The 23,002-nt window shown below is 41.8% G+C and overlaps 1 long non-coding RNA gene across 1 annotated transcript in view; it reads right to left on the bottom strand.

The window, feature by feature from the left end:
• Positions 1-23,002, bottom strand: part of LOC310761668 — a 406,062-nt gene that overhangs the window by 249,269 nt on the left and 133,791 nt on the right. The window lies entirely within an intron of this gene.

Raw genomic sequence — 23,002 nt, 5'->3', positions numbered from 1 at the left:
AGAAATCATCTATGACTGATGTGGATCTGATTCCTCCTTGGCCTAATATAGCTTTATAAATGAGAAAAGTGGATAGAAATGATACAATTACTTTCTCACATGCATCTGCAAGAGAGACTTTAATTTCCTTTACCTTTTTTTTAAGATTACTGCAAATCTGTTATAGAGTTCTTATTTCATAGACTCATAGAACCATAGGATTGGAAGGGACCTTGAGGTCCAACCCTCTGCCACGCAGGAACCACTCCTGAAGAATCCCCAACACAGATGGCCAACCACCCTCTGTTTAAAAACCTCCAATAATTGAGAGCCAATCTCCCTCCAGGGGAACATGGTCAGACAAGATTAGAAATGGCCACGCTCTCTTGCTCCCAAGGATTAGCAATTTCCCTGAGCTCTGTCCTGTGTCAATACCTCAAGAAGAGTGCAGTTCTTTGGAGCCTTAAATATCATTCCTGGTGGTAGGACATTTTCCTGCGGTTGGTTCCCACCCTCCTCTGCTAACATCGCTTTAGAAGGCAGGGCAAATTACATGGTTTCTTCCTATGCCACCACCGTCCTTTCTGGAGGATTGGGACGGATCTACACTCAGTGCTGTTAATGTTAAGAAAGGGTTAAGGAAGTGTTTTGATAACTATATGGACACATGATGTCCTACTTTTAACAGTCATAATGTGTTATTAAAATATGATACCAAGAGGGCACTGCAGAGCAACCAGCAATAGGGAAACATCGTTTTGACAAAAGAAACAAAGGTTGTTTTCTTTTTTAAAAACACACACCACAATTTAGTTTACAAGTATGCCTTGTGATGTTTTAGAACGATATACCCAGTGCCTTTTTGTGGGGGGTACTCAACAGTATGCAGCACTGACACCTTTTTTTCTAGAAGAAAAGCACTGGATATAATATCGTTCTAATAACGTTAAACAGGTCAGTGTAGAGCCAGCCTAGGACTATACTTATTTAGAAAGGAACCATGTCATCTATCCTATGTGCATAGGAAGCTGCCTCACCTTGAGTCAGACTATTGGTCCATCCAGCTCAGTACTGGCTACATTGACTGGCTGTGGCTCTCCAGGGTTTTAAACAGGGGACATTCGAAGTCCTACCCGGAGATGCTGTGTATTGAGGCAGCAAAACAGATGCGCTGTCTACTTTGTTGCTTCATACAGATGGTATAAGAACACCATGAGAAGACTGAAGGGAAATGGCTCCCATACCACATATGGAAAATCCATTGTATTTTGCTTATTTGCCAGTCTGGCTGACCTTTCACTGCGGTTCCAACACTCCCAAAGGAGATATACCACACCTATTGCTAACCTACAGACTTCACAGCACCAATGCAAGGTATCTCCCACGCTTGAAACAGATTGGATGGTCGTCTCTCATGGATGTTGCATTGGATTAGATGACTTCTGGTGTACCTTCCAAATCAGTGATTCTACCCTGAATGAAATGAAGGTAATTCATTTCCTTCCTAGTTATAGTCCCTGCAAGCCCTTTGCTGTAATAAATTCTGAGAGTAGGCGAGGACATTGCTCTTACCAGTCACATTATTTGGGAGGATGACTTACAGAGAGTGAAGCTATAAATGGGGCCTGCCTAACCTTCAACTCTTTTGAGCTTGGTCATAAGGTGCATTTTGAGAAAACAGTAATGATCCCTAAATGTATGTTTATGTAACTATATAGGACAATATTTGTGGCTGACCTTTCCCTGTGGTTTCAACATTCTCAAAGGAGAGGGACCTATTGCTGACCTACAGACTTCACAGCACCAATGCAAGGTCTTTGCTTCTCTTTTAAGCAAGCTTTTAGGAGGATGCGGTATAAAGTTCTGTAATTTTATTGACCGGCTGCAGATATGACTTGCTGACTTTTTTTGTTTTTAATGGTTGATACCTTATACTGTACATGCTGTTTTGTTTTTTATGGAAACCCTCTTCGAACAAATTATTGGAAAAAGAGGTATGTAAGTGGGGATAGGTGAAGGCTCATACATTAAAGCTGCATCCAAAGAAGAGAGATGCAGTTGAAGGATGGAACTGACCTTGAAGATGGATCGCAACAAGTTACTGGATAGGCTTCCCCAATTAAGAAAGGTGCAGGTGCATAAATCTGGACTGTTCCTACATTCAGCATTGAGGAGCAGCCATAGCTCAATAGTAGAGCAAGCGAAAGGAGCCAGATTCAATATTGGGCAACTGGATTTAGGGCTAGGAAAGACCCCTATCTGATATATAGACAGCCATTGTCAGCCAGCGCCCATATACTTTTCCAGGTCAGAAAAGCATTATGTGTGAAACCTGGGGAAAGGGGGGAATTGTTTGCTGTCATCTTCAGGATCTCTGCATTCATAACTCAGCTTCTTTTGCTGTGTTTTTCCTCTTTTCTTTTACTAGTTTTCCTTTTCCTTTTTGTTATTTCACTTGTTTGTGCATATTGGAGCAGTTTGGGGGAAAGCCAAACCCTTTCTAGGAATTTAGGACAAGTGAGAGGATTTCATTATCTTAGAATCTGATTATCGACTTTACAGATTTTATGCAAACTGCTGCTGTTTTTGCTGTTATGTTGCTTACATATTTGAAAAGAAAAAAGAAAAGCATCAGTAGCTCAAATGCCGTCAGATGACTTCAACGACAGCTTCTCATCTCATGCTTATTTCATGAAACAAGCAGGAAATCAAAAGTTACGCCCCTTACAAAATAAAAACTGCACTTATGGCCACATACCACAGAGTTTCTGGGGATATTTATGGGTGTTTCAGTCGGTAGAGCATGAGGCTCTTAATCTCAAGGTTGTGGATTCGAGCCCCACATTGGGCGAAAGATTACTGCATTGCAAGGGCTTGGACTAGATGACCCTCATGGTACCTTCTGAGTTTATGATTCAGAATGCTTCTTTTAACCTATAATTCAATATCTTGTGGAACATGGAGCATGAAGCTACACAGATCCTAAGATTATCCTGGTCCAGGTACCTGCCTCTAAGAAAGTCTCTCCACCTGTGGAATGCTTTCTCCAGCTAGCCCCACCTGGTGCCATCACTGACATCTTTTTGGTATCAGGTTAAGATGTCCCTGTTCTCCTAGACATTTGAAAGAATATGACTCAGTGGTGTTAAGGCTGTGTAATACTGTTGCAGCTTGTGCCAGCTGGTGGGAATTGCAATCCAGAACATGTAGATAGCACCATTATGGATGCTAGCCACAATGCCTATGCTCTGCCTCCACAGTTGGAGACAGTAATACTTCTGCATACCAGTTGCTGAAGACGACAGGATGGGTGAGTTCCCTTCTACGCAGATCCCACTTGCAGGTTTCCCACAGGCATCTACATAGCCACTGTGAGAGCACTGTGAGAGCAAGATCCAGCAGCCTCTTCTTATGATCCGCTGTTCACCAGGTTGGCAAAGGCTGCTTGATCTGATATGTGAACAAGGAGCATCCAGCAGTTCCCTTTTTCACAAAGACATAGATTAGTGGTGTCAATATTTAACTCTGGGATTGGGTAAACAAATCCATAACATGCATTTATAGTCATTGTCCAAACTCGCAGCCTGCAACCCATCAAACTACGGGCAACTGTGCAATATAGAAACTGGCAGCGATCAGTTTGCTTTCCTGCATGCTGAGCACCCAGAGACAAATGTCATTCGGTTTAACAGCAGTCAAGCTTTAAATCCTTCTCTGAATCCCTCCTGCGCTGCTGCACTGTTAAAGACTAGCAGGTTGCTCAGCACAATTAGGCATGAGTGTCTCAACGGCCCAGATTGACTGGCATTAATTAGCCTTGTTGAACGATTAGTCATTGCCCATAAATTTGCTCTTGCCATTCAGACCATGCTTGAATTTACCAGCAGAGAAACAGGTGGGAAATGCTTGAACCTATATTTTCATCTTTTTCCTTAAGCACAATTTCAAATATCTTGTCAAGATAAATGCTTTCAATGAAACAACGCCCCCTTCAAATTAAAATAAAACCAGAAAACAACATTCTAGGTTGTTTGCAGATCTGTAACTCTCAGGAAAACTCTTTTTTGTTTGAAAGGAGACAGACTGTCTATGGAGAGAAGCCTCTTTTGTTATACATTTCTTTTTACCCATGATGAGAGGCTTGATATGCTAGGAGTGTCTGGTTAATTGTGCTTGTTTTTAAAGCTATTTTCTTAAGAGCAATGGTGGAGAATCCTTGGCCTTCAAAGTGTTTGATGGACTAAATCTTCCAGTGTACAGACAATGGTCAGGTATGATGGTTAGCCACATTACAGGTTCCCCATTCCTATCTTCTGACTATAGGGGTGTCCATATGTTACTTTCAGTGAGTGTACACTTTGTGTGTATAAACAGCTGTCCGGTACCCTCACCGTTATTCACATGTAACATTAGCCAGCATATAATCTGTGCACACAATAGCTGAGCTGCACAAGCCAACATGTGTGCTTTCACACAAACACTTGCTCATATGCAGAACTGGTTTACACCTATACCCCTTTGTAACCTGTGAATGGGCTTGTTCAGTCTGAAAATGCAGAGCTCACCTAACCTGTAATCTCATTCTTATGCAGTGGCCAGATGATATACTTCATCTTTAGGATAGCTCAGTCAGTAGAGCATGAGACTCTTAATGTCATTGCCGTGGGTTCAAGCCCCACATTGGGCAAAAGATTTCTGCATTGCAGGGGGTTTGGACTAGATGATCCTTATGGTACCTTCCAGCTCTACAGTTCTATGATTCTGTGAGGCATTTGAATTAGGGTTCCAAAAAGGACAGGGTGCCTATTTCTTTAAGAACTCTGTAAAAGTCCAGCATTCAACAGGGATTCTCTCCCATCACTGCAACTGAAGAAGCTACACCTGTATAATTTCTGTCTTCCACAGATCTTCAAACCATGTAATGTATGTTACATTAAATGTATAGTGTGCAACAACATTTGTGGAAGGTTTTTTGTATTTGCAACAATGCTAAGTCTATATTTGCATCCACATGTAATAACTTAGCCCACTAAATTTTAAACACACCATCAGTTATTTGCTTGCATGGTGTGAGAACTTAACTTAAGGGTTATAATAAATTAATATAAGCTGAGATAACCTGGAAGAGGAACCTTTTCCACAGTGGAGTCCAGTTCATGAAACTGGCTCCCCCCAAAATAAAGCAAGCACCAGCTCTGATGTGTTTCCACTGCTTGCTAAAGATCCATCTGTTCTGTTCACCCAGGTGTTTGCAGGTTGCTGAATTCTGAGCCTGGATAGATTCTGATGTATTTTATTATACTTTAATGTGTTGTTATTATTAGAATTGCATAGTGATTAACCTAGTATAGTGGTACCTCGGGTTAAGAACTTAATTCATTCTGGAGGTCCGTTCTTAACCTGAAACTGTTCTTAACCTGAGGTACCACTTTAGCTAATGGGACCTCCCACTGCTGCCAGGCCGCCACAAGATTTCTGTTCTCATCCTGAAGCAAAGTTCTTAACCCAAGGTACTATTTCTGGGTTAGTGGAGTCTGTAACCTGAAGCGTCTGTAACCTGAAGCGTCTTTAACCTGAGGTACCACTGTATTATTGTTGGTGGCTTTTTTTAATAAAATGGCATTATTATTTAAATGAAAAAAAATAAATGTAATAAGTTAAAATTATTCAATGTGGAGGAAAATAAATATAACAAATAAACAACTTGTACCACACTGCTTCCTGCTATTGACAATTTTGAAAGGGGGGGACCCCTGGCACTACCCCATAGTTAATGCTGATGGGAAAACCTTGGTAATATAGTGGTTGTAAGCATAGCTAAATGATCCACATTTAGTTTAACCCACAAAGGGACAGAACACATTTCCAAGCTGGAATACAGTCATAAAAAAATAGTTCTGGGTGTCCTGTGTCTTTCTATTCAAGCCTCGTGTCCACCTTCCCCTAAATTTAGTTGAAACAATGGTTACATCCGTTTGATAAATGAATGACCATATAAGGTGAGCTTCACCTAATGAGAGTCTCCTCCGTGCATCAAAAGGAGGAAATCTCTAAAGTGTGAGTCATTCTGCCACTGTACTCTGGTCCTGAATGGCAATTGCTTGCAAACTGTAAACTATTGAATTAATGAAGGAAGAAATTGGTTTAAGAGTTGGCACAGAGCTTCTGTGATTACTTCACTACAAAGATGGTACCAGTCAGGAATGTCAATGGGATTTATATTAATTTATGGGGTCTAGTCACAGGCTCGTCAAAGGGTGAGGCATAATCAGTGGCTTGGGAAGACACCCAAGCTGCTCCTTGACTCTATGCTCATTCATATATGCATCCATTTTAATTAGGGTCACCAAATATAAAGTGGGGTAGAGCGCCTATGCTTTCAATAGTTACATGCAAGAGGAAACGCTGGCAGCTGCAGCTTGTCATATTGAAGCAAAAAGACCTGTGTGTGCCTGCTGAAATGTGTAAGATAAAACATGGTTACAACTGACGCTGGATTTGCATATGCAGCCTCCTGAGATGATAACATGCTAAGGTGGAAGAACAGATCATACTATTGCAGTCAAACACTTCTCTGCAACAGAAGAATCAAGATGTTTCTCTGAAGCTGGAGAACTTGAAAAACAATGGCCTATAAGTAAAGGTAAAGGACTCCTGACAGTTAAGTCCAGTCGTGAACGACTCTGGGGTTGCGGTGCTCATCTGGCTTTACTGGCTGAGGGAGCCAACATTTGTCTGCAGACAGTTTGCCCGCTTCCGGTGAAACCAGAGCAGCACACGGAAATGCCATTTACCTTCCTGCAGGAGCAGTACCTATTTATCTACTTGCACTTTGACGTCCTTTCGAACTGCTAGTTTGGCAGGAGCAGGGACCGAGCAATGGGAGTTCACTCCGTCGCAGGGATTCGAACCACCAACCTTCCGATTGGCAAGCCCTAGGCTCCATGGTTTAGACCACAGCACCACCCGCGTCCCTATAAGTATCTACCTGCAATTTAATCCTAGCATGTATGGAGCCACTGAACATTGTAAACAATTCACAGGTATGATCTAGGGCATGCATTCCATTCATGTGGTTCATGAATGGAAGGTCCTTGGTTCAATCCCTTGTGTGTCCAGCTAGAACTGGAATGCCTCCCATCTGAAAACCCAAAGAGCAGCTGCCAGACAATACTGATCTAGATGAATCAATGGTCTGATTTGGTACAAGACAGCTTCCTACATTACTAAATATTTAGCTATCTCCCCAAAATTCAGACGTACAACATTTTCCTCTTAGAGTAGCAGATGGTTTTGAGGTCAGCTGTCTCTTTAGTATGGAAGAATGTCAATAAAACTGAGATCTTCTTGTGTCAAAATCTCAATATTATGAGAGAGAGAAAATTCTGCAGCGCCCATTACACCAGTATAAATTGTATGGCTGCGACTTCATCCCTATAGACTACTGTCAAGAAAGCAAGTGACCTTTCAGATTCTTTTCTGACAAACGTTCTTATTTTATCAAAGCAAGAATTTGCTTCTCCCAGTTACATTCATCCTTAGGGTCGATTCAGCATTGCAAATCCACTAAAATGTGAAGGCATCCTTCTAATGTGCTAATTTATAAGATATAGCTGTCAAGCAAGTCACTACTTTATCCCAACTGACTTTGGTCTAGTGAAACAATATGGCAGCTTGAGAATTGATGCCTTGGGGAGCTGGTCTCCATCTCCTACAACTTGTCTGCTTTCCTTGTCATCCTGCTACGTGTTGCTTCTGCTCCCAAGAGTTATTCATGAACCAAAAAACAAGCAAAAAACCATTTCACATTGTTGGTGCTCAGGATAGGGCAATTGTTCCGCTTCCCTTTGGGACTTGAGGAATTGTTGCAGTTCACTTCCTAGGTAAAACCGATTAGCTTTTGTTTTGCTTTTAATTGTGAGCTCTAAATGGTTGCCCACCCCCCACTTGTTATGAACCATATAAACTTCATTTACAAAAGAAACACAACTTGTTGCTAGGCGGAGGTGCCTTTGGCATCAAAACACTTATTCATAAAAAGCTAGCTTCAGGCAAGTATTGGCTGCACTTGCTATCTTACGCTAAGTTTTATTGGCTGTTTTCTTGCTCTATGCTTCCAGCAAAGTGTTTAAAATATTGGGGAGTCATCTGGCAGCCCTAAGATTGGTATTTATTTAATTACAAATGGGTTCCTGCAGTGAAGAAACAGCTAACATCTGCACTGAACTGGGCATGGATTAATTTCAGAATTTTGGCCTTAATCCATCTCTCTGAAGTGGAACCAGAGTGGGTGTCCTGAACTGACAAACAGGGAGAAGGAAGAGGATCCCAGTAAAGGGTGTAGCCAAGGCTGGGACAAGGCTGCAGCAAGCAGGGGATGGGGAAGGAAATACTCAAAGGGTGATGGAAGATGTTGAGGGGATGGGGGTCAATGCATAGAAACCAGAGCAGCAGGACCCATCACCAGAGCCAAAGGGGTCTCTGTCCCCATGAACATGGTGGGCTCAGAGGCATAGGGAACAGGAGGAAGAGCATTCTAGGAGGCTGAGGCAGGCAAGGGCCCACAGTCCAGCTCCCTAGCAGGCCAGGTGGGTCTTGCTAGCTCAGGGAGATGGTGTATGATTCCTCAGCTGGAGTAGGCTCATAACAGGTGAGGGTCACATGCCTCTTCAAGCCCAAATGCTACAATCAGCATACAAAGTACAAATGAGAAGCAGAGCTGAGGCGCTGTGTCTGTTCAACTACTCACGTTGGTAGACCTTGAATTGGATGCTTTTGAACTTCTGTGGGACTGTACATTAAGTTTGACTCTGGACTGTATGCTGACTGCTGGACCTCATACTTGGATTACTCATGGACTGTGTTTCCTGGACCTTTCTTGTGTGGATTGATCCCTGGTCTTTGAACTTTGGACTTGACATACTGACTTGCTGCCAGGTAGGCCAGGGGTCCAGGTATCCTGGTTTGGAGATGTATAAGGCTTTGGACATCATTTAAAGTTCATTTTGAACTTGAAATTCATATATTGAGCATCCTGGTCCTGATTTTCATACCGATCACACTCCATTGACTTCAGCTTATTTTAAATTAGAGAACAGTGTCTGCAAAGTTCTATTCAGGAGGTTAACATTGCTTCTTAGTCACTGTCTGTGGGTTGGAAAAACAACAACACATAACTATTTCTTAAAATTTATTTAAGATCATTTTTAGATTTCTGTCATCATTTGAAATGTGTATAACTAGCTTCCAAACCAAAAAGCAATTCCCCATTAAAAAAAAATAGCCCCCATCTCAACTCCCCATCTGTTTCTTGTATTGCCACTTTGGTCTTCAGATTTCTTTTCTACTTATTGTGCATTCGGCCTCTACTAGAAGCTGATGCACTGTTTGCTCTCAGTGCATATGCTTAGTATAGCTGTATTTGAGTTTAAGGTTTGAGAGTTATGGTAGCTGCTTGTTCGGTATTGAGGCTTTTTTGTTGGATTGTTTTAATTTTGCGAAGATTTGATGTGCTACTATATTGCTGTCTGAAAACTGTTGCCAGACTCCGAGTGGCTTGTGTACTGGACTGCAACGCAGTTATTAAGAATCAACAGATTGACTCAAAGAAGCAAGTAATAATAATAATAATAATTTATTATTTATACCCCGCCCATCTGGCTGGGCTTCCCCAGCCACTCTGGGCAGCTTCCAAAAAAAATAATATTAAAATACTGTACTACATCAAACATTAAAAGCCTCCCTAAACAGGGCCGCCTTCAGATGTCTTCTAAAAGTCTGGTAGTTGTTGTTCTCTTTGACATCTGGTGGGAGGGCGTTCCACAGGGAGGGCGCCACTACCGAGAAGGCCCTCTGCCTGGTTCCCTGTAACTTGGCTTTTCGCAGTGAGGGAACCGCCAGAAGGCCCTCGGTGCTGGACCTCAGTGTCTGGGTAGAATGATGGGGGTGGAGACGCTCCTTCAGATATACTGAAGTAAGAAGTTGCATTGTGCAGACGCACATTGTAGCAACAAAGACAGATTATGCAGAGGTGCAGGAGAAGTGCAAAGAAGAAACTTTTCCATTTCTAAGGGTTCCCCCACATTTTCAATACTGGCAAGAGAAACATAACAAAGATTCTCTTGCCAGTTTTTCCACTGGCGATAATGCTGTGTAAATGTGTATACATGCTACAGCAGCTACTTGTGGCTAGTGGTTGTTTACTGCAGGATGTGCAATGAACCATATTCAAGTCATTCTGGAGTGTTTCCCCCCTTGTGGTAATGTTGGTTGTCTGGGTAGGTGGGCGTCTGCTTTAAGCATAGCGTAAAGATTTTAATGCTGTATGCCACGGGGAACGAGCGGAATATTTGCCTTTTTCCTGTCTGCAGTTAAATATATGTGCTGCTTGAGAATCTCTGCAGGACTTCTCCTTTGGGTTGGTTTCTGCATAGATAAAAGCAAAAAATGAAGGTGCCAAGAGTAGTAATAAGATGGCTGTAGCTCTAGATGGAAAAATAATAATAAATACTGGGAGGCTTAATTATACCCACTAGTACCGTGTATGTGTGTGTACTCTCCTTGTTTTGCAGTAGTTCAGACGCTATACATTAAAATTCCACAAATATACAGTGCTGGATATAGTCCCCGGAGTCTTCAGATAGAACAAGCACTCTGATATTTGAAATGCTATGCGTCCTTAAGATTTTTTGAAAAATACAGATTGAGGTGACATTTACAAACACACAAGAGATGGAGAAATCATATTTGCAATGAGCAGTTGGTTGAGTAACTAACAATAGCCAGCACACTTCTGCAAGGCTCTGTTGTAAGCAAACTGTGCAGACTTTCTGATTTGGACAGTTCCAGTCCCATAAGATCTCAAGCCAAACTTCATGTACGAAGGCTGATGGATACAGCCATTTGTTCACTGACTTGGTATTGCACTGTTCATATACATGTTGAGATGTTCTTTCTGAATCCACTTTTCAGAGGTTTACTGGTATACGGGTGAACTAAAATCTCAATTCACCTTTCTTTTCCTCCATTCTCTACCCTGACTTCTCAATGTAACCGCGGTCATGGTCATGTTCATACATCATAGCTACCTGTCCTTTAGCTGCTTTGATGATAACATTAAAATCATCAGAAGAAACTTGTTACCAGGCTACCTGAAAGAAGCATGATTACCAAGTGCAAATTGTGTGTTCAGAAAATGGCTGTAGGCTTAGCAAACCATTTTGCTTCTCTAAGGCTCAAGAGAGGACATTAAGTGGTTTCTGACCCCCTCCCCCCATTGAGCTCCATTGAGCTCAAAGCAGGTTTTTTAGCAAACATGTTTGTTCTTTTGAATGCATATTGTCATGTGACAAAACTGCCATAATATTTGTATACATCCTTTACCATTAGTTATTTTAAAACATGAAATATTTGGAGTGTTTCCTGAAAGCTATATGTGGGTTTTTAAAAATGTGTTCACCTGGGTTCAATTTCCTTCACTATCCCCCGCCCCCGTTAAATGCCTGAGTGGCAAAATAGGAAGTGAACCATAGTATGTAATTAAGCTCTCTGTATGCTTAATGCAAGTCATTAGTGCTACTGAGAAATTTGCTTTTGGGTGGAATCGTAGGAGGGAAGCTGCCTGTTCAACAGCATTTGAGGAGAGTTCAAGATGTGGCTTAATTTTAAGCTGGGGGGTGGGGGGAATCTGAGGAAAGGCACTGATTCTTCTTTTTCAAATTAATCTTAAATTCAAGGCATGTGACAAATCACACTTATGCCAAACATTTTCACGGAATGCAATGTGTTAGATTATTTTATGACAAGTAACGCAAAGCAATGTAGTTGGGCACACTGAGAATAGCTTGATCAGTATTCAGCACTAGGAAACCAAAATAGATGGTGTTCTATGAAGCTAGCAGTGCTATGAAGAAGAAGAAAACGAGGAGAATGGCACAAAATGCTTTGCTTTTCACAGAGGAATGATTCCTGCTTGCTGTGAATAAAAATAGCCATCACAAATAGCACAATTCAGCGGTGCTAATTTGATAGTTGAGTGTGCTTATGGGTGTTTAATGGAGTGGAGTGAATAATCCGTAGGGAACAATTTACTGAAATGTTTTAGGACCCACCCCCACCCCACACTTTGCCCCTACACATGAAATAACACCACTATGATTACTTGAATTTATTTGCTTTTAGAATATTTGTTTTAATCTGGTCTCAGATGATCAACCGAGTCAGCTGCAAGCCCAACTGAACCAGAAAATGTGGCTTTAAGCTGATTTAGCCCAAAGGAGAGTGGGGGAAAAGAGAGGAACATATTGTACAGAATCCTGAGCAAAGGCACATGCTGGGAAAGCAAAGAAAGAAAAAGATTTTTCTCACCATACATGCATACTTCTTGTAACCTAGCATTAGGTGTAACCCAGCTGGCATCCTTGTGTTTAGAGAAAGGCTTTTGATCCAGTAGAGGCATCTGCTAATGCAAGATGGGAGGAGCACATCCCTGGGTACCAAATCTAGGCCTGAGTAGCCCTAGGAACACTCCCCAGACTTCACCCCTCCACAGCCACACCTCTTGCCAACCATATTGTCCTTCCATGCTTTTTGACTGTCTGGAACTCTAATACAGTGGTACCTTGGGTTACATATGCTTCAGGTTACATACGCTTCAGGTTACAGACTTCAGGTTACAGACTCCACTAACCCAGAAATAGTGCTTCAGGTTAAGAACTTTGCTTCAGGATGAGAACAGAAATCGTGCTCCAGTGGCGCGGCAGCAGCAGGAGGCCCCATTAGCTAAAGTGATGCTTCAGGTTAAGAACAGTTTCAGGTTAAGTACGGACCTCTGGAACAAATTAAGTACTTAACCTGAGGTACCACTGTAATGACTTTTGCTTGGCTGGAAGGAGGTGAACGAGAGAGAGACATGCCGAGAGAGTAAAAACAACCCTAGTTTCTAATTGCTGCTCACACTTTTGCCTCTGGCCCTGCCCACTGCTGACATATGGCCCCTGGAAGTTTTCCAGAAGAGGTTATGGCCCGGCAGCTGAAAAAAGTTGCCTATCCCTCTGCTCATCAAAGGGGAGGGGAGGTGTTTTTTGCCAGTTCAGATTTCCCTCTGCAGCCCCCCAGCACCAGCCCACCTCTGAAAATCAGCTCCAGAAAACCTCCCTCAAAAATAGGGTGGAAGGGGACTTGCGGAGCTGCAGGGGATTCCACCCAGTTTCCATATAGATTAATTTTGTTCAGTTTCGGCATCATTCACAAGGAGGTTCTCCCATGCAGCACTTATTCATCTCAATGAGGTATGTGTGGGAGGCCCACTTAGTGATTTGTGTCCTTGGCCACCAGTTACAATCCTTTACCAAAATGCTGTTGCTGTCCTCTTTTTCCTTTACCTTATTCATGACCACAGCTCTCCTCCTCCTATGCTCTTTGTGTTTAGATCACACCAGTCCTTACTGAATTTCATTTCACTCTTCAGCAATGCAGCTGGTGGAGTTTTTGCTGATTTGTAGCCACCACATCAAAATTTATTTAAAGGTAGTGGAAGCGTCTAAGTCGGCAGCCTGGAGGGTCTTAGTGGGGACAAACATGGCTGAATACCTTAAATGAAACTGATCCTGGACAGTGTGACTGGATGGTGCTTTAGATACCACCTGACTTGCACTAAGCATGGCTTAAAGCTTGGTCCAGATGCAAATGACCAAGGCTCTGTGCTATGCCCTTCCACATGTTACTTCACTACCAAGAAAAGCTCTGCTGGGTCTTGAGGATCCAATGGCGGCAGAGATATAAACTTCCATCACCACCACACAAAAGACTTATGCACCTATTCTCTGCATTCAGCTGTATTCAGTGCCCCCCGCCCCCAGCTGGAATGTGTAATTGAACTCTAATAATGACTCTTGCTTTCCTGGATGGAGTTTAGAGATGGAGACCTGCTATCCGCACTCTAGTCCTTACCTGGCCTCCTTTATCCTCTGACATTATAACTGCCCTATGTGACCAAGTGCATGGAAACATGGCCCCATGTGAAAGCTCTCCAAACTGTGGGATTGCCTCTATGCTTGCTTTCAAGACACTTCCAATCCCTTTAAATGAGGTCTGTTGGACCAGATGTCTTGATCTAGTAGCAGTCATTTCCAAATAGCCCATTAGTGTAGTTTATACAGCACCATTCAAACTACTAGACATTCCTGTTCAGTTTTCCTGAACTAATTGAGAGAGCTCCAAGGTGAAATTCTAAAACTGCACTTCATTATATTTTCTAATTACCTCGGCAGATGCTATTAACTTGAGCAAAAGTGAATTACAGGATGCGTGTGCAAACAGCTCTGAAGGCAGGAAAATGAGCTGTCCTTTGTTTCAGAGAGTCAAACCTATTAGTTTGCTGTTTTTAGAACTTTTGAGCTAAAATTAAAAAAAATTAGAGAATGAGGGAAATAGTTATAGAGACTAAAGGTTTAACTAGTCTTTGTTGAATTGTAACTGTCTCTTCATCATGCTTCATAAAGCTTATGTAATTTGACCTTGAATTAAAGGGCTTCCACTCCAAAACAGAAAGTAATTGTATGTCTGGTGTTCGAATCATAGTGTTAAAATGAAATTAGCCGCGCACAGGAGGAGATATTACAAGGGAAAACATCCCATTAATGGTTTGTAAACCTTTGTAGTACACCATTATTTCTCAAACTGGTGAGATGATTTCAATGTTATCTTAACTGTCTATGACAGAAATACGTTCTCTGCATGTTCAATAACATTTTATGTACAAAAGGCAGAAGAGATTCGAACAGTGGATTCTTAACATCCTTTGATAGTATGTGTGGGAGGGAGATGGAATCATAATCTTTTCAAAAACTTTGGAAAATATCGCATTGCTGTGAGGATTGCAGTATTTATGACACAATGCTTTTGGTATACAACTTGCTGACGCTCACTTACTCGTAGTAGATTGATGCTCTGAAGAACTGGGCAATTTGCATCTTTCAATAACATTACAATAAAGCCTTTGAGAGTCCATGACAGTTAGGATTACAGCCAAGACAAATTAAGTGTCTGAGAGATTTTTAGAAACGAGGGATTGATGTGTGTGTGGGGGGGACTTTTTTAATATGCACTTTGAAAGATTATCAGATGTTAGTATATTAAATACCAAAGTTTTTAGAGAATATGTTTTAGGAGTTCATGTGTAAAATGTAATTGATGTGCTTTTCATCCTTGTAAAGTAAATAGTTTCTGCTTTCTAATTCAAGTGGCCCAGATCCCATTAAATTGTGCACAACTCAAAATTGGGATCTACACACCATTGCTGAGCAATTTGGGGGATTTCTAAACAAGATCACTTTGATGTTGAATGATTTGGATGCATCAACTACATGTGTGGAAACTTATTTGCATATGTCTGGTGGATCAGAAAGAGTGCAAATTTTACAACTGAGGGTTTGAACACCCAGTCTGATTATGTCTATGGTGGCTTCCTGGGTTTCTAGAGATACTTCTCACAAAAATTGAAGGCATTGTGAAACAAATTATTTTCTTTTGATTCTTGCAGTGCAGAGGTGAGAAATGTTTCAGCTCATCTAGGTATTTTCTAGCCAAAATCGTGCCAAATCTAGTCTTTTCTAGTTAGCAAGCCCTGGCTATCCACTGGTGCACACAATATAGCCATCATAGATGAGTTCTGAGAATATCTGCCTTTCCTCAGAACATGCTACCCATGGTCATTCCCTATAGGGGTGGTGGAAAAATGCATTTGGTCGTCATTTTCTGAGCAGAATGACCCAGTTCAGTAATCTTGAACTTGTTTGTGCACAACAACACAACTGCTGATTGGATTATGTGCCTACCTGGATTTTGCAATGCAGTTTTAGTGCAAAAAAAAAGTTAGGAAAACAAACTGAAAAGAATGGGAAAATGCATATTTTGGGGAAATGCAAACAACGTGTGCAAGAATGCATACCATTTCGATGTGAACTTCTCATGCATTCTTTCAGTAATAAAGAAATCTGCACAAAACAGGAAGGGAATGGACTTGTGATTGAGTACCAGAAAAAAGTGGAAAGAGATTAACTTGGGCTGCTCTGTCCACCCCTAGCCCGTGAATGTCCAACCTGGGACATAAGAATCTGGCCTCTATTAGGTCATACAAATCAGTGACTCAGCTGGCCTCTTGCTTTGTATACACCAATGGAAAAGTGTTGTGTTGTGTTGTGTTGTGTTTTTTAAAAAAAATCTTTAGTCAAGAAAATTTGAAACAACCAGATGAATCCTAGAGAAAGACAAAAGCACCATATTTTCTGGATGTACTTATTCAAAGGTTTTGGAATCACTGTCACAGATCATAATCAACAGCCAACCAGATGAGGGACATATTTACTCTCATGATTGAGTATGGGATCAACCTATTTAAAAGTAATGTACTATACCAGAACCAGTATAGGCTTGTGGGGCTGTGATGTGAAAGTAAAGTCATTATTTACATCCATTATAAACATTTTCCCAGTTAGTAATGGTTGTGGTGATAATGAACTGGGTTCAGTGACTCTTGGCACCAAATTCTGCGATATATCCAACCATTGAAATACCAAAGGGTTTATTGTGTTCATCTGTAACAAATGCATGCTGAAGACTGACTGATGCTTCACACAGACACACATGCCTCCTTAATCCTATGCCTGTAATTCTTTTTCTTACAGACATGGACCTCAAAATATAAATGAGTTGCTAAGGAGGCTTGTCAATGAAGAGATAATTTTGTCACTAACAGTGAATTTAATTAGACAAGCTCTTTTAAATTAAAACACACTTTCAAAGGAAGGCGGAAAGAGCAGGTGGCAGTCCCACTTTCCTGAGCAAACAGAGTTTTATGCTCCATCAATCAATTGTTTAAGAATATGTCACTGGAGACAATAATGGCTTGAAACAAATTCATCAATGTTAGATTTCCAAAGTTGTCTAGGATAGTTTGGTCTGCGACTCTCATTGGCATGTGAGAAACACAGAGCACCTAGTCTCTTTGGATGTCTGTTTAAACAAACAAACAAACTTGAGCTGCAGTTCATAAATTTGGCCTATTTACAAATAGCCCTATCAACTTAGCAGAGCAGCTGTACTTAGAGAACCAGCAAATGTACAAGACTATAAATCATTGCCAGCATGAAACAAACTGAATTTTAAATCAAGGCAGCAAAACATGAAAGTGCATGCCAGGGTGTAATTGCCTTGGATCAGAAACATTTGCCATCCGCACCAAAATAAACATGCTGCGTAGCAGCAGCACCTACACTGAAAATAGAATCAGTGTCACATTGCATGGAGAAGATGTTGTTGAGCTGCTAATGTCCCCAAACTAAATTACTCTGTGTCAAAAACACATAAAACTATTGTTCCTAGTTTACAGTTGGTGCTAAATAAATGTTCAACACCCACACTCCGGGTGCCTGCTCCTGATAAATCGCCATCCCAGTTTTGGCCTCTTTCTCTCCAAATGTTGTTAGCAGGTTACTAGAGTTATCATTCTCTGTGGTTCATTTTCCAAAATTTAGATTTCTGCTGCTTCTGTTGACCAGGATGGAAGGTGGTGCCCTTTAGCATGCCACTCCCACCCAAATGACCCATTTCAGGGTTTTCTGCTCCCTGCCGCTTGTGGTAGTTTTCTCCAACCAACCAAGGTGAAGTTCAAGGTTTCCACCACAGCAGAGCCCTTACCATCAGCAGCAGCAGCTCTCTTCTTCACCTGCAGAAGTCAACAGAGAGGCAACTATATGCCATCCTTGCCTCTAGCTGCAACATTGGGGAATTATTGGCTCTGAGATCCTATACTCTCCCTTCTGGAAGTGAACTCTATTGAACTTGGCTGAGTAAACATGTATAATAATGTTGAAATAAAAATGTGGACTTGTACTACATGGTGTCTTTCCACAATCTAACTGAATTTTAAAACTAAACTTGCAGTTGTGTTGTTGTTGTCCATTTCGAGAATGCTGTCCATTTCAAGAATTAAGATGTTAACAGGATTCATGTAAACCCTCTCAGCCTTCCCATGAAAGAGATCAGCTAGAGGCCTGAGGAAGAACAGTTGAAGGCCTCCGGGGCTTTTATAAGAACAGCATCTGCTGCCTGAGGTAACTGCCTCATTGTGCCTTGTGGTAGGGCTACTCATATAGCCAAGCACTCTTGCTTCAATTTCTCACTCAATACATAGACTCATAGAATTGGAAGAGACCTTCAGGATCATCTAGTCAACCCCCCTGCAATTCAGGAATATGCAGGTACACCTTGTGGGGATCGAACCTGCAACCTTGGCTTTATCATCACCACACACAAACCAGTTGAGTTATCCTGTCATGGCAATAAGTTGAAGAACAACCCCAGGAAAAATGACACACCCATTAGAGGTGCAGCTACTCCTTGAGCTTCAGTTATTCATGAGTGCATCCTCAATTTTCCTTCCCAGCAGGAAATATATATATATAGTTATCTATTGGGGAATCTTCCAGACACTTATCTCAAGCTCCTGAGACACGTTCCACTAGTCTACACAAGGTTTTGGCTTGTGTTTCACAAACCACTGTCTTCTCTGCCACATTAATTCAGGAGTGTTTTCTTCAAGCATGTGTAGCAAAGAGCTCTCTTGATCAAAAGCGGCTGGGTGGTGGGTGGGAGGCAAAAATCCCAATAGGGATGTTGTGCAACTTCTTGAGCGCACAGCGAGATAATTAGCTGCATTGCAGCCCACATGCCCCATCTGAACAGGAGATTCCACAACATGACCCTTTGGATTCCTTCCCACACTGATCCGAAGCTTAATGATTTCATCTAAAAGTTGAGAGAAGTGGCCCGTAATGTGCTCCATCTCACGAGTGCATTCAACCAGCGTAGGTATGCTGTGCTCACATAAGCTGCCTGCTGAGCTAATGGATTCTCCTTTCCTTCCTTTATCCATTCCAAACTATGGGAAATATGTCCAAACAACATTTTCGGCTCCCACAGTTGTGCTGCAGGGCAGGCAAGATGAAATGCTGCTGTTGCTAAACAAGCAAGCGGCTGAAACTGATACGGACCTGTTTGTCTTCCAGGACTCTGTATGCAAACAGGAAGCTGCTTTATGCCAGGTGGAGATGCTTGATTTGGCTTCTCCTGTAGTGACAACTGAGTGGCATAAGGGTTTCTTTCCCATCAGCTACTACCACTTCCTTTCAGCTGGAGATGTTGGGTGCTGAGCATTTTGCCTCCAAAGCATGCATTCTACCCTTGTGCTTTTCTAAAAGTGCAGAAAAATGGAGAAGAGTACAATATGATCCAATCAGCAATAGCTGTTCTTTCCTTTTAGAATGAATAAAGTTTTCAGACCACCTGGCAAGAGAGCATGTGAGCAAACCTCATTTTTCCATAGAAGAGGTGAGATCCCGCTGCTCAGGAGCTGAGACCAGTGCCCCTGCTGTTTACTTTCATTGGATTGTACCCATGAAATCTTGTTAGCACAAGGACTTCTGCTGGTGCAACAGAACTTCCCCTTCATCTGCTCACTGCACCCTCCAATCTGTTCCAGAGGGATTTTTTGGGGGGGTGGGGGAAGAATTCAAAACAGATTTGGGTGATGCACAGGGGAGAAGAGGGAGGACAAGGTCCACCGTGGAAGTGGAAGTCCTTGAGCTAGCAGGATGACCTTGTTGGAAAACACCATTTATTTAGAAAAGGTATAAACTGCTTACTGAAAAGAATTCTCTAAGCGATGTACAAGTCCAATTTTATATAAAACATTATTAAAGCACACAGAGTGATAACAAGCATGCATAAAACCAGTGGTATTTTTCTAGAAAAAGAAGTGCCGGAACTCCCCACGAATGCCTCCCTTGCTCTCTTAGAATGGCAATGGCTCCCACCTGAGTTCTGGTGAATTTCAGGTGAAGAAGAGGAGGAGTTTGGATTTGATATCCTGCTTTATCACTACCCGAAGGAGTCTCAAAGTGGCTAACATTCTCCTTTCCCTTCCTTCCTCACAACAAACACTCTGTGAAGTGAGTGAGGCTGAGAGACTTCAGAGAAGTGTGACTGGCCCAAGGTCACCCAGCAGCTGCATATGGAGGAGCGGGGAAGCAAACCTGGTTCACCAGGTTACGAGTCCACCGCTCTTAACCACTACACCACACTGGCTCTCAAAAAAAGCCCTGCATAAAACTATCATTAGCAGCAAATGTAAAACCAAGAAGACATTTTAAACAAATGCAATTTAACCAGACTGGTTGAAATGTACAAGTTTTCTGGAGGTTTCTAAGGCAGTGTAGTGACTAATGTCGATCGGCAGAGAGTTCCACAGCTCGGGTACTAAAGGAATGACTCCTGGCACTTGCGAAAGTGGAAGTTCCACAGATTGAAGTGATCAGAATAATTTCTTGCCCTTCTTCATCACTAACAGAACTAGAATTCATTATGCCAAGGGATGAAAAATGTTATTTTCTTTGCTTCTACAGTTGCTTGAAAAGTACTGTGTCAGATATGAAAATTTTCTCTTAGATCTAACACTATTCACCCAGGCCCTTCATCTCTGGATGTTGCAATCAACAAGTAATGTCTATGCACTTCAGAATGCCTTAGAAATCACGGTGGGGCATTGCTAGCTACTTGAGCCATTGACTTCTGTGTAATTCAGCATTTCCTTCACTTTACAGGTATTTCTGGCGTGCCTTGATTTTTCTGCTTTCTCCAAGTAGTTAGGGATATGGGAGAAATTCAGTTCCATTTCTGTCTGGATGTGTATCTACCTAATTTGCATGTCTTGAAACTCTAAGTAAAGTGAAACACATCTATCCTTCAAGATTCACACATCTCTGAATCTTGTGATGTAGTGAACACTGAAAAATATGTTCCTGGGGAGAGTGTGTATGCATTTGCATGCATCAGGGACAAAGACATACATTGTTATTAGGGAAATGACTTGCAAAAAAATGTGTATATTAGGCAAAATTGTGTACAAAAGTGTGCACACTGGAGAAATGCACACTAACATGCTGATAGGTTTTCATGAGGACTTGAACAAAAGAAAATCACAAGCTGATATGGAAATGTGGAGAAGTGAACTTAAGATTAAAAAGTGAGAAACTGAAAGAAACTGAAATTGACAGATTTCTATCATTATCTAGTATACAGACTACTGACGTTCTGAATGGAAGGGATCTGAAGGACAGCTAATATCTCTACACTGACGCATAAGGCATAAGCCATCAGTGTAAGTGGTTAATCATTCCCACCTATAACCCTGTGATTATTTTAGAGACGAAACTACTGTGGTTAACAAACAAACAAAAAAATCACCAACACCAAACTCTTTTATTTTGTTTAACAATGGAAGGGTGTTACAGATGTCAGTTTTATTTATTTTGTTATTTTTAAAAAATGCCTGTAGTTAGGTCATCTGTTCAGTCAAGGTGAGAAAACAGATAATGACTTGACAAGCATTGCAACTGAAAATGCAAACAATGCCAATAATTACCCAAATTAACAGTACAGTTTTGATGCTTTGTCACAGGAAGACCTTCTAGCTGTGGCAATGCATTTTTCAGAATTAATTTCTTCCCAAATAATGACTCTGAGCAAAGAAAGCAATGCCTCCCCCCCCCCCTCTCTCTCTCTCCTCTCCTCTCCTTCCCCCCACCGTTTTAATAATGCAAGTCTGACATGTTAACAATCGGGCACATGCTCATTCATTGTAGCCTGATCTCAGCTGTCTGATAATGGCTTAAGAAGGATGATGAGTGGAATCACACATCAAGGGACTCCTTTGTTGATGGAGGGGACCAGGAGTGCATTTCCAATTTGCAGCTTGCAGATGAGGCTTCAGAAGCGCTGCTTATGTTTGATACCCACTCAGTCCTTACCACCAAACTGCCAACCTCAGAGGTCAAGGATCCTTTTATACTGGATATGGGCAAGTGCCTAAGTAGATTTTCTGGAAATGTTGGCAATTTCCATATAAAACAGAAAAGGTGTGACTGTGTGAGAGGGTGATTTGGACGTGGATGTGTGTTATGGTTCTGTTTATGTACATCCTTGCTTTCAGAACGCAGTTTCTCATAGTGGTTCTTCTGAAATCAGGGGAAGATACATTGATGTGCCAAACCTGGGGAGTGTGGAAGGAGGTCCTGGGCTGCCCAGATAACACACTTTTTCAATAAAAAGACAAACTGTGTGTGTAGGGAAACAGCTCCTCTCAAGAAATATTCATTGCCTGAATTTATTTGCTTATTTATTATACTTATATCCTACGTCTGCTCCAAGATGTTAAAGATGGTGTACCTCAGAGATGGGGAAATGGAGCCAGCCAGCAGGGCAGGTTTTTTTTTTTTATCATGTTTACCTCTAGAAAAAAATGGTGCTGGAACTTGTTGCTCCCTTGTTCTCTTATATTGGCAATGACGCCCACCTAGAGGTGCCAGAACTGAGTTCCGACGAGTTCCGGCTGGAGGAAAAGCCCTGGCCCCAACTCACAAGGCCAATAGTCAGGGATGGTGGGAGTTTCAGCCCAACAGAATCTGTCTTTCTGTTCTACCAGTTCATAGTGGTTGGCATTTGCTTAGAAACTCACTTAGAACCAAAAATTGGGGCAGAGGGCTAGGAATGTGTTTGCCGCTTCTCTGTCTGTTTTGACTGCTTCTTCAGAAACAGAATCAGCCTCTGATGATTCCAGTATATATATTAAGGACATGAAAAGAGTCTGCTGGATCAAGCCAGTGGCCCATTTAGTCCAACATACTGTTCTCACAGTGGCCAGCCAGATGCCTGTGGGATCTTACTGTCTCGGAGGTCAGTCTACATATTTTCCCTAGAGGTTCCAGCAAAACCCACTGGGCTGAGGCTTAGATGTTTTATTTATGTATAAGATTTCTTACCCACCCTTCCCCATAAGGTCCAAAATACTGAGGGTTTATACAGCTCAATTCAAAGGAGCAGTGAGCTTTCATGAGTTCCAAAATTCTTCTCCGCTACAGTGTCAGATCCAGGCTTCAGAAGAATCCCCGCCTTCCCTTCCATTGTC

Source organism: Podarcis filfolensis (genome assembly GCF_964270895.1).
Source record: "Podarcis filfolensis genome assembly, chromosome: 4".
Lineage (NCBI taxonomy): Eukaryota > Metazoa > Chordata > Lepidosauria > Squamata > Lacertidae > Podarcis > Podarcis filfolensis.
This window is presented reverse-complemented; position numbering and strand designations above follow the sequence as displayed.